The sequence below is a fragment of the Ipomoea triloba genome, chromosome 15 (genome assembly GCF_003576645.1).
Source record: "Ipomoea triloba cultivar NCNSP0323 chromosome 15, ASM357664v1".
Taxonomy (NCBI): domain Eukaryota; kingdom Viridiplantae; phylum Streptophyta; class Magnoliopsida; order Solanales; family Convolvulaceae; genus Ipomoea; species Ipomoea triloba.
The window spans coordinates 15,043,104-15,056,623 of NC_044930.1; positions in this window are offsets into that span (position 1 = coordinate 15,043,104).

Below are 13,520 nucleotides of genomic sequence, written 5' to 3' on the forward strand. Positions count from 1 at the left end.
TGCAATAACCGGGCAGCACAATCAGAATCCGTCTATCGCGGGCTTAAAAGCCCAAAAAGCATACAAGAAATCACAATACGGGGCTCTTTGGTTGGACTCCGTGTATTTGATTTCTACCACAGTGCCTGGGTTTGTTGCTTGCACCGACTGCAAGAAAAGGGGCAACTCATTGTAGGAATCTCCAAGTTTGTCGTACTCTTGTTCAATGCATTTTTGACGAGCGTACCAAGCCTTTCGATACGTCACGTCTAATCTGTACTCATTTTTCACATCGCTTTGTATGTGTTTAACTTTGTACTGCGGATCGTCACGGATCTTATGCGTGACAAGAGCGGCGATAAGTTTGCTTCTGCACATTTTGTCGACTCCCCTGTCATTGAAATCATGTCTGCATGTATGGGGACTAGTCAATTTTTTGACCTGCCATTCCCCGGTGGGCCCTTTCAATTTACTTGTAGACAACATCCAACAACACGGGTTTTCTTTCAACATATAGTTTGTACACACCACCTGCTAAGAGGTACCTTTTTTTGTGGGTGGATCGGAATCCTTTCCTTTCACGGACGTGGGGAATGCTAACAGTTGTTTCTAATTCATCGAAACTCGGGAAAACCATTCCGATCTGAAGCACCCCTAATTCAGGATCGTAAGACGATAACCTGTCGTTGTCCTCTTCTTCAAACCTGGTATTAAATGATACCGGGGCATGAAAATATGGGATCTCTGAATCAGCTACCATGTTGCCCCAACTAGGTTGAGCATCCTCCTGTCTGACTTGTTGCAATGAATCAAAAGAGAATGTAAATTGATCATTGTAGTCATGAGTTGTAGCTCCTTCATTTGAACTATCTGAGCCTGATACTAGCTCTTCAGATGAGCTAGTTTGTGATGAACTGATTTGCTCGGAGGTTTATGGTAAGAACGTCTAACTGGAAGGTTGTTCTGTATTAATGGTTAGTGACTCCAAGAGATTGTCTTGACGAAAGAATTCGACATATGGTTCGTATGCACCAAAACCTGTGGAAGATGATTCGTGGCCGGCCAACAAAGCAGTGAATGTGTTTTGTGACGGTGAAGGGTTGTGAAGCTCTGGTGTAACATAAATGTATAGCTCACCCAGATTTTTTGTTTGGAATACAAAGTATTCCCACTCTGCATCATTGGTTATACAATATGCCATTTGCATTACACCCATTGGACTATCGATAAGGAGTTGGGAAGTAATTTGTAATATACAATTCGAACTTACTCCCATTGCATTCCGGATTAGATTGACCACATAAGGTAATCTGGAATTGACATGAATAGTAGTGACCAACTGGGGGGGTAGTGTGTAATAAAGCTGAGGTGGTGTTGAATATTNATGAAGAATTGGCAATTGTTATCTGAAACATCCGCCATATTGTCTTAGAAGAATGTGGTAGGACAAGAGTTAGAGATTTTGGAGTTTGTTGTTGTTTTGGAGTATGCTGTTTGTTTTGAAGACATGATGAGTAGGTGTTGCATGGTATATATAAACACGAAGTAGATGGCAATAAGTATTGAAAATGTGCTGAGTGAATGAAGGAAAAAAAATTACTGAAAAAGCTTATAAAGGTTAGGTGAATTCTATTTGTCTGATTGAGCCTAACATTTAGGCTCGTTTAGTACATTTTTTCCCCCCTTTTATGTTGATGTTATGAATTGTCAAACTTATCCAACAATAACACAAAAAAAGATGTCGACCAATTCCTTCATATTTAATATCATATATTTAATGTGTTAAGTTCACCATACACATTGTCATGAATGAAATATTTAACCGATCAAGGATAAATATTTTCAACTTGACATTGACCAATAACCATGAGCAGTACAACATTGTCTTCCATTGTGAATAAAACAACATCATCTGTTGTTTCAATTTTAAAATGCGTTGTTATTTCCTCCCACTGTTCTGCAAAAAAAGTTGTGTCAAAGTAAACCTCCATGTTTCATGATCTAACTAGTAGTTTAAGCGTCTGACCAGAAAACGCATCTGAATCCCTAAGGAATGAAGCCAATTTATCCCTCTACATAAACTTAATAAGGAAATTAATAAGTAAATAATACTTAGATGATAGATGATGAGGTAAAATATTATGATTGAATATTGTTCCTCACCGCAAGAGGTCTTGAGAAATCAGTATAGAATGAACGACATCTTTGCACATCAAGTGAATATGTTGGGGGCAGAGCAGACTTCGCCTTAACACGAATTCGGTCTAATGCACCAAAAAGAGTAATTCATTGTTCAAATAGTCTGTAAAAAAAAATTGTTACAAAGAGGCGACACATTAAAGTTTGTAGTTACCTGTCTGTGTGGGTAAGGGCGACCAGGAAGCTGGTTTGTAATACGACGGTAGGGATACGTTTTGAAGTTGCCGAATACGTCATAGAAGAAGGTTTCAAAAGTGAAGAAATCCGTATGTCAAAAAATCACCCTGTCTGCACGGCTTAACTCATTCGCCCTAATGAATTCAGCAATTCCTGTTATAAAGTGCATGTTTTGAACAGAAACTTCTATTGCGAACCACGGACCATGTTTCAAAACGGCAGTTGTTGTGTCGATACATGCATTGTGGAATTTTCTAAAATATATAAAGTTAGAAACTCGGTAGCATTATTAATTTCCTAAAGATTGACGTAAAATGAACAAAGTTACCATTGTCACACGCGATATAATTGTAACAGAAAACCATGCAATAGTAGATCTAGTAACGTCCGGCAAATGCTTTTGATCATTGCAAGCTACATCATACAAAATAATAGTTATAAATTAAATTTAAAATAATACGAAAACTAAAAATGAGAAAATATAAAATGACTCACGTGATGGAAGAATAAGTGTTTGTAAGTTGTGTTGGCGGATGTCATACGTATAACGCTCGGCATCTTGAAAATTTTGAAAATTTATTGGATCTGGCACATTTAGTCCTATTCATATATTTTACACATGATGGAGGTGCAAAACAAATATATTCATCTCGCGATGTATGCTCTACAACATACAATAATTTCTTTCCATTTATTGTGTGTGCGAAATAACGTTTAGTGTGGTTATAATGTTGTCTATTGAGGCATGAGACCTTCGAAAACTCTACAAATATATCCATGAGTGTTCACGTTACAGAATCAATAAGTTCTTGAAATGATGACTCGACTATTCATGCAATTTAAATAGGGATGAGCCTAACTGGATGAGTCTAACAGTTAGGCTCATTCAGGCCTCCTAAGTGTGTTGTCACTTCTATTTTTCTTTATATGATGTACTTTAATCCTTATTAAACGAAATTTAAAAAAAAAAACTGTGCTATAGGCGAATGAGCCTAACAGTTAGGCTCATTCAGGCCTCCTAAGTGTGTTGTCACTTCTATTTTTCTTTACATGATGTACTTTAATCCTTATTGAGCGAAATTTAAAAAAAAAAAAAAAAAACTAGCAGGCGAATGAGCCTAATTGTTACTTTGTTAGGCATTCAGGCCTCCTAAGTGTGTTATCACTTCCATTTTTCTTTACATGATGTACTTTAATCCTTATTGAACGAAATTAAAAAAAAAAAAAAAAACAGGCGAATGAGCCTAATAGTTAGGCTCATTCAGCCTAATTAGTGTGTTGTCACTTCCATTTTTCTTTACATGACGTACTTTAATCCTTATTGAACGGAATTTAAAAAAAAAAAAAAACTGAATGAGCCTAATAGTTAGGCTCATTCAGGCCTCCTAAGTGTGTTGTCACTTCAGAGTTGTGAAAACACAATTCATATAGACTTCTTCAGACTAATAATAATAGTATAGCCTATATATACTCATCCTATATCTCATATTTGCGAATTGTCATTTCAAAAGTGCTGTTAGTACTTGGCAGTCTGAGCAAACTCTTTCATTTCTCAAGTTCATCCATTCTATACCAGTTTCAAGCAAGTCGGTCTACATTAATGGTAATAATTTTATTTATATATATTTTTTAAATTTTTGATTAACAACAATTTTCATTATAGGGAAAGAAAACATTCATCGATTTAGTGACAATTTATATAAGTCTTTCCCATCTAAAGATGAAGCTATTTCCGCTTTTAATACCTTCAACCAAAGGCAACAACATTCATCTGCATCATTTGTTAGCGCAAGTAATGCGGCTTCGACTTCATCTTCACAAAATTCAACCGCTGCTGGAAATAATTCAAGCCCATTAGATTCAGTGGAAATTTTATCAGGTGTTCAGAATGAGTTATCACGCGAATTTAGAAGAATCGATGCGATAATAGAAGAATTTAAGCAAATGTGTCAAAAATAATGTTCTCATGTACGCATTTAAATAAATTCCAAAAAAAAAGGAGAAGAATGAGCCTAGCTATTAGGCCCGTTTAAGCTGTTACTTGTCACTTCATTTGAGCGTTAAATGATGGCTGGGTTTCCATGTTAAATTTAATTACACGGAAGTAAAAATAAAAAAAATAAAAAGCTACGAAATATATTTTTTTTAAAAAAAGAACAAGCCTAAATGTTAGGCTCATTGTCTGATTCCTATATAATGCATGCACAATGATAATGCACGAACTATCACTTGGAAAAAATTCTGAAGATTTTTTGCATTTACAAATCCTTATTATCAGTAACAAAATGGATATGTTTGCATCCTTTAGTTTTGAGGAGGTTCCACACATCGTGGAAGGTGATACAATTTCGTATTTTATAACTAATATTCCCATCAAATATCAATACTCCACGGCATGCAGAACAATTCCTCAACAGTTTTCTGCAAGGGTCAATCAACTTCAATCTCGGAAGCATTAGCAACCGTCGTACGGATTCAATTACATATATATTATTCATTTATAATTGCAACATGTTTTGTGATCTAATTTTTTAATTTGTTTTAAATGTAGCTTGTTTCTATACACAGACCGTCGGTCATCCTCACCATCCCTCCGTTCAGACGATTACTTGGTTAATAGTGCCCGTGATCTCGCCTTATATGTTGCAATTTCTCAAATGCATGCATTTACACCTCTTTCAACACGTAAACCGTACTGCTCAACTCTTTCATGGGCATGCAGACCCGTGGGAATTACTTGTTGAAGATATGGATTTGTATTGCTGCTGTGAGGATTTCTGTGACGCGCATGGACTTCAAGAGGATAACGTTTTAATATTTAGACACGTTGGTTATTTTAAATTTCATATTTTTGTGATACGAAATAAAGAACAACTAGATCTGCCCGAGGCACATGGCGATGGTATTGAGCGCCAACCCGTCGAGGATGGGGAAGCTATATTCGTACCAACCATGTCCAACATTAATTTAGATGTTGGATTGACTACGCTTTCAGGTTGTAGGACGTTGGCGATTGATTTTATTAAATTCTGTAACGACGAATCATTCCTCACTAACTTCATTTTCTGGACCGAGTCTGAGGGTGACACTGTTGACGTTAGACATAGCACTTTCACCCTTATGTACATAAATGTTGGAGAGTTGATCAACTACGGTGAACAACATGCTTTCCTCAGACGTATTCTATGTAGGCATCGCAATGTTATCAGGTGCTTGGTGTTTTTCAACTATGAAATTGGAGAGGTTCACCTGATAGCATTCGACAAGTGCGGGATGGAAATAATGACGGATGATTTGTACGACTTCACTATTGAAGAGTATGCAAATGCCGATGCTGGTTTGTAATAACATAATGTTGTAATTTGGAGTTCTTTTTTATTCGTGCCTAATTTTTAATTTACTTTTTTGCCTTCAATAATAATAATAATAATAATAATAATAATAATAATAATTTTAGGCAATGCATTTAATCACCTACCAAACTATTAGGCAATGCATTTAATTTTTCATAACTTATCAAACAACTAATTTTAAAAATTGTTACAACACACAAAAATTAGCTTTTTGACCCAGGCAAACCTCTAATTATGCTTCAAAAACCAAAAAGCTCTTTGCCAAACAGGGGCAAAATAGATTTGTTGATTACTATATTTGAATTAGAAATACAACAACCCTGTTTTCAAGCATACTAACTGCATAAAAAGGTAAAACCAAAATAAGTTTTCATTTCATAATTTTAGAGACCACTGGCAATATTAGAACCTATGTTAACAGTTTCATGCCAATATATGTGCTATAATGCCATAATTTGCACCTTAATAATAGTAAGTATTTAATACTATTCATAACACAAAGTTAATTGCAACTAACCAAATCGTATGCATTTTCATAGAAAGATTTAAGATTAGAGAAAATGTATCATGTAGTAATAAACCTAGCTACATTAATGCTACATTCGTGTGAGTTACGGGTACCTACAAACATGAAAGATCATTAATTTTTCAGGTTGTAGGACGTTGACGATTGATTTTATTGAATTTTGTAACGACGAATCAATCCTCACTAACTTCATTTTCTGGGCCGAGTCTGAGGGTGACACTGTTGACGTTAGACACAGCACTTTCACCCTTACGTTCATAAATGTTGGAGAGTTGATCAACTACAGTGAACAACATGCTTTCCTCAGACGTATTCTATGTAGGCATCACAATGTTATCAGGTGTTTGGTGTTTTTCAACTATGAAGTTGGAGAGGTTCACCTGATAGCATTCGACAAGTGCAGGATGGAAATAATGACGAATGATTTGTACGACTTCACTATTGAGGAGTATGCAAATGCCGATGCTGGTTTGTAATAACATAATGTTGTAATTTGGAGTTCTTTTTTATTCGTGCCTGATTTTTAATTTACTTTTTTGCCTTCAATAATAATAATAATAATAATAATAATAATAATAATAATAATAATAATAATGTCTAATAATTTTAGGCAATGCATTTAATCACCTACCAAAATATTAGGCAATGCATTTAATTTTTCACAACTTATCAAACAACTAATTTTAAAAATTGTTACAACACACAAAAATTAGCTTTTTGACCCAAGCAAACCTCTAATTATGCTTCAAAAATCAAAAAGCTCTTTGCCAAACAGGGGCAAAATAGATTTGTTGATTACTATATTTGAATTAGAAATACAACAGCCCTGTTTTCAAGCATACTAATTGCATAAAAAGGTAAAACCAAAATAAGTTTTCATTTCATAATTTTAGAGACCACTGGCAATATTAGAACCTATGTTAACAGTTTCATGCCAATATATGTGCTATAATGCCATAATTTGCACCTTAATAATAGTAAGTATTTAATACTATTCATAACACAAAGTTAATTGCAACTAACCAAATCGTATGCATTTTCATAGGAAGATTTAAGATTAGAGAAAATGTATCATGTAGTAATAAACCTAGCTACATTAATGCTACATCTGTGTGAGTTACGGGTACCTACAAACATGAAATACTTGAATCCAATTAATATTTTAACACCTATAATGATGGAAATCATGAATATAATTATATATACCTTTGACGGGGATGTGTTCCACAATGTGTTGGAAATGTTATTCGGGTCGATTTTCTTAGCTGTTGCTGCTGCTGTGGCTCCTGTACGTCGAGAAACTCATCACTATTCGGCATACCACCTTGACTAGGAAGTTCTCCTACAACAAAATCTCCTACTAGATGGGGCCAAGGTGAAATGTTGTATGCGGGACGATTTTGATGTCCAAATTGCGGGTCCATATTTGGTGGTGCATTATAGTAGGATGACCCCGGCTGTGAGGGATCATACACTTGACTCGCCGGGGTATACGGGGAGAACCCACCAAAGTTACCCTGTGAATGTGGATAGCAATAGGTAGTGCTAGGGCATGAACTGGTGCTTTGCTCCCAAGCAATAGACAGGCTACTACCGCCGATCTCAACACCACTGGTAAATGCCTGGGGCTCACAGTTTTGCTCATCGGCTCGGTATGGAACGGGCACAATGGCGAGTGCGTTCACATCCTCAAACCCGCCATCATCATCATCCGCATCATGCCGGTGTTGGTTTGCCTCAGCCTGCTCCGCCTGGTTGATCGCACGCATACGCCTACCACCACGCCCGGGTTCGCCTTGCACGTTCCCTCTCCGTCGTCGCACATTTGGACGTTGATCTTGCACCTCTGGCGCATCAAACGGTGCATCATTGAATATATGAGAGGGGGGGGGGGGAGACGTCCACAAAGTAACCATACCCGACACGCACTATATGCTCGCATGTGCTAACATGTATTTCCTGAAGTCTTTGAATAGCTTACTCCCCGTCAACGGGAACCTCTCCAGAACTTATATGCAAATCACGGAGGAAGTGCATATGCATGAAATATACAACACATCATCACATAACATATTTATCATTTCACCATTACTAATCACCGTTTTAAAAAATAAAACTTTAAACCGTTATTAAACATACTAACCGCATCATTTAATGACGCACCACATTGGACATAACCCTGATCTTGTCGGTGTTTAGGGTTGCCAATGAAAAGCCTACCATGAGTATGGTACCATACCCGATATGCATCAGTTGCATAGGGATTGTTAACCATATCCATTGGTATGATGAAACCCTCACGTTGTGTCCAGAAAACCAAATATTCAGCGTGTTTTTCGGCCCAATCGCAATTGCCAGATCGGCCGTTAAGCGCGTGCAATTCCTCACTGTACTGGACTTCAAACGGGACATCTTGTATGCAACTGAATTGCATGCAGAACCGGTATGGATAGTAGTTCTCGACGATATAAAAAATATCAACGGAACTCGAGCTGTCCAAATCGCTTGACCAGCAGTGCAGTAGTCAGGCAATTCAGGAAACAAAGTTGTATACGGCTCGAACACAAACTGCAAAATACATAAATAAATAGATTTGATGATTAAGACTCGACCTATGATTATATAAATAATTACGTATACAAGAATTACAAGAACGTACCATCTGCTGGTTAACGCGATCCAATTGATCGCGATATGTACGAATCACGTGATTGGGCACATCACCCCAGAAATGTGGACATACCCACCTATATTTGTAAGAACAACTCATTAAAACATCTCATAAGAACTAAAACACCAAGTGAATTCTATTCGTTTAAAATAAATTTTAAATATATTACAACTAACCTGGCACCAGCTGGTAAACCATGAAAATTTTGATGCGGTATAATGGACTCTGGCCTAAGCAAAGGGAGTCTCTCCCATGCCCAAAGTTGGAGCAGCACCATACAACCACCGACTTTGAAAGTATTGTGGTAAGCTCTGATAGGGAATATTTCCCGGGTTTGACCTCCCTTTACGGTCTTGCCCTCGCTTTGTAGTCGAGTCGGGGTCAAACGTTCGGGTCAAAGGTCTTATAGTCAAAGCTGATTTTCTAGGCCTATAAAAAGGCCATTAGACCCAAGTAAAAGGGGGTTCTGCACTCTCTCTCTCTCTAAATTCTCTAAGGAATTAATTACGGAGTATAAAGGCTCTCAAGCCAATTTGCTGCTATCTTCTCTCTTTATTTTCTATATGCAATTTCATACAATTTTGCTACGTGTTCTATACATACCAAAGAGATGAAGGAATTAATCCATATCAAATGGCGCCGTCCGTGGGGACCCGAGAAAAAGGTTCGTGTTTCCTATCCCAATCGATCTCCCGGTCTAGCAACTTCAACATCGTCTTTAAGCTTTGCTGGAGGAAGTCTCGCCAAAGGAGATACGCGTCGTCGCTGCTGTCAAAGAGAAAAGCCTCAAATTGTTTGCATGGTTTGGCTTTGACACTCTAAGGCGATCAGCACTTCGGCCAAACATTGTTTTTAGTGGGGGATCATAACAAGCACTTGAAGAGATCAACAAAGTGGGCTTAGAAGAGAAAGAAGAGCTGTGTTAGGCTGGCAGCCGATGGCATGCAACAACCAAATATTTCAAACCTGACAAATGAGCATCACCTTGGACCTCCTTTGCTTCCAAGATCACACTCAGCATCCAAATCTTTAGTCTCACCGGCGGACTCGCATTATTCACAGAGTATTATTTATTTATTTCTTACAGTTGCAGTTCCTTGAGCTCTATATTTGGATTGGTTTGATAGTTCCTATGTTGTGGTTATTGGAGATGGACATGCTCTCAAATTTTGCAGAAATGGTCCAAGTGGATCCTCTCAAGAAGAAGACACCCCACCTGTGGATACTTCTTTTTCGCCACTCCAAGAAGTATCATGCATGCAACCACCACTCCCACCACCATCGCCGTCCACGCCGTTCGCCAGAGGAAAAACGCCTTCTTCCTCATCAGAGAGCTATGCAGCACCGCTGTCATAAAAACTTCACAGAATTTAAGAAGAACAAATGACATGCAGTTGTTGATCTCCGAGCTTCGCCACCACCGCCATCGACCATCATCCCCTCCCCCCTCTCTTCGTCACCGCCATCTTCTCCACGCATTCCGTCGTCTTACGCGAGCCCCAAGCCTGCGGCTGAGCAGAGATGGCCGGCAGTCGAAAGATGGTGAAGAAGTTTCGAAGTAGCAGTTGTGAAGGGAAGAACGGCGGTCACTGGCGGCTTCTTATTTTCTTCTGTTCCGTCAGTCATCTTTCTTCTTTCAGTGGTGGCGGAAAGAGAAATGGAAGACCAGGGACCCCTCACCGCCACTTCCTGCTTTGCCAGAGGAAGACCAGAGTCGACGCCACTACTGGAGTCGGTAGCCAGCAATCTCCGTTGGAGGCGGTGGACGGCGTGGCTCGCTGGGCGGTGGAGCTCCGGCGAGAGGGGACGGCGGTAGCGACACTGATGTTGCATGCAATTGTTTTGGTTGGTTGGGGGTGGGCGACTGTTTTAATTGGGCGGTGTGGGGGTGCTGCAATAACAAAGCAGAAACAATGATGTGGAGGCCTCTAATTATTTATGGCTGACAGCAACATTGGAAAAAGAAATACTAAAATTCTAAAGTTTACAAAACTTTAGATTATGATAAATTGTAATTTCTATGGGTTGTAGCCTTATACCTTAGAAAATTGTAAATAGCAGAATATATGTAATAAGCCCGGTCAGGTTGGTATTTCCACCACCGGCACTCTAAGTCCGGTCAAGTCGGCCTGTCTACCACCGGCATTGTAAGCCCGATGTCATACCTCGGCATAATTACGACCGAAAAGTCGAAAAAAACTACGGGAGTAAGGTGCCCGTTTATGGTCCTCGGACCGATTTTTGTGGGAGTAAGGTGCCCTCCACGGGAGCAAGGTGCCCGTTTACGACGGCGGTCGGAAAAAACGCAACGGGAGTAAGGTGCCCGTTCAGGTCCTCGGACCAATTTATGGGAGTAAGGTGCCCAGCACGGGAGCAAGGTGCCCGTTCAGGTTCTCGGACCGATCTGTGGGAGTAAGGTGCCCACTACGGGAGTAAGGTGCCCGTTCGGTCTTCGAACCGATTTATTACGACGGTGGTCGGAAAAAACGCTACGACCGAAAAGTCAGAAAAAACTACAGGAGTAAGGTGCCCATTCGGTCCTCGAACCGATTTATTACGACGGCGGTCGGAAAAAATGCTACGACCAAAAATTCGGAAAAAACTACGAGAGTAAGGTGCCCGTTCGGTCCTCGAACCGATCTATTACGACGGCGGTCGGAAAAAACGCTACTACCGAAATGTCAGAAAAAACTACACTATTTGCACCAACGAGGAATAATTACCTCGTTTGCTTTTCTTTGTAAATTGTACATGCGTGCTAAGTCCGGTTAGGTTAGAACTACCACCACCGGCCTGATTAGGTTGGCATCGACACGATAAGCCCGACACAATATCTCGGCATAAGTCCTACATTGTAGGCAGTTAAGCCCGGTTAGGTCGGCATTACCACCACCGGCGCTTTAAGTCCGATCTGGTCGGCATTGCCACCATCAGCACGGTGAGTCCGAGTTCATATCCCGGCATTAAGCCCTACGAGGTAGGCAATTTAGCCCGCCAGGTCGGAATTCGCCCCGAGCAACTCCAATCCCTTGATTGGTAAAACCCGATCCCTAGATCGATAAAATACGACCTATCAATCGTATCACAAATCCGATCCCTAAGATCGGTAGAGTTTGGACGGCCCTTATAGTCCAAAAGACTGTGCTTAAGGTTGTGCTCTTTTTTCCTTAGCTAAGATTTTTTCCCACTGGGTTTTTTCTTAGTTTAAGGTTTTTAACGAGGCAACCGGCGCAGGTCGCAGACTATACGGTCAGTTTCCCTAGCTCGAACTCTTCCTCATCGGCGCTTGAAGTTGTGCTCTTTTTTCCTTGGCTATGATTTTTTTCCCACTGGGTTTTTTCTTAGCCTAAGGTTTTTAACGAGGCAACTAGCGTAGGTCACGGACCTTAGGGCCAGTGTTCCAACCCGAACCCTTCCTCGTTGACACAGCGTCAGGGCACGGACTGAGGGGCTACTTGATAGGGAATATTTCCCGGGTTTGACCTCCCTTTACGGTCTTGCCCTCGCTTTGTAGTCGAGTCGGGGTCAAACGTTCGGGTCAAAGGTCTTATAGTCAAAGCTGATTTTCTAGGCCTATAAAATGGCCATTAGACCCAAGTAAAAGGGGGTTTTGCACTCTCTCTCTCTAAATTCTCTAAGGAATTAATTACGGAGTATAAAGGCTCTCAAGCCAATTTGCTACTATCTTCTCTCTTTATTTTCTATATGCAATTTCATACAATTTTGCTACGTGTTCTATACATACCAAAGAGACGAAGGAATTAATCCATATCAAGCTCCTTTGCACAACCCCCGATATAGGCATGCTAAGACAGCTGATCCCCAGCTGTACTGGCCACAAGCCTCAAAATCTTCAATAAAATCCAAGAAGGACAAATTGACCCACATATTACCTGATTCAGGAAAAAGAAATCCTCCTAGCAAATGCATCAAATGAAACCGCGTAGCAACTTGGACATCTTCATCTGTGCTATTCGCGGTTAGCTGTGGAACTTGTGAAATTGCAGTGGAATTTATTTTGTACTCCGTCAGGAATTTATCTAAGGGAGTAAATCCCAATAAACGCTTACACAATTCTTTCCATTCTGGGATAAAACGTTTAAGACGTCCTGTAACAGCAAGTCCGTCCACCTTAAGGCCAAATAACACTTCAACATCTTGAAGTGTTATACCTACCTCCCCAAACGGTAGGTGAAAGGCGTGAACCTCAGGCCGCCAACGCTCAATCAATGCAGCGATCAATGAATGGTCCAATCTTATTTGTTCAAGATATGATACGCCGTATAACCCAGCCAAGCACAAGTAATGGATCATCCTTTCATCGCTGGGGTACTACTGCTTGGCCACCGTAACGGCACAGTTTAATATGTGCATTAAAATCTCGGTTCGTCCATATGAATCTGGACCGATGCCTTGGCTGAAATGTTAGGACTGAAGGATCCATCGGTCCGGGATGTAATGACCTTCGTGTACCCATAACTGTAAAAGATAACGAAAATATTATATGCACTTATTCTAATTAATAAATCACAAATCAATCATGCGATTCTAAATTGAAAATTAGAGATAGTTGTACATTCAATAATCCTAATTGTTAGGAACAAGCCTAACTTTT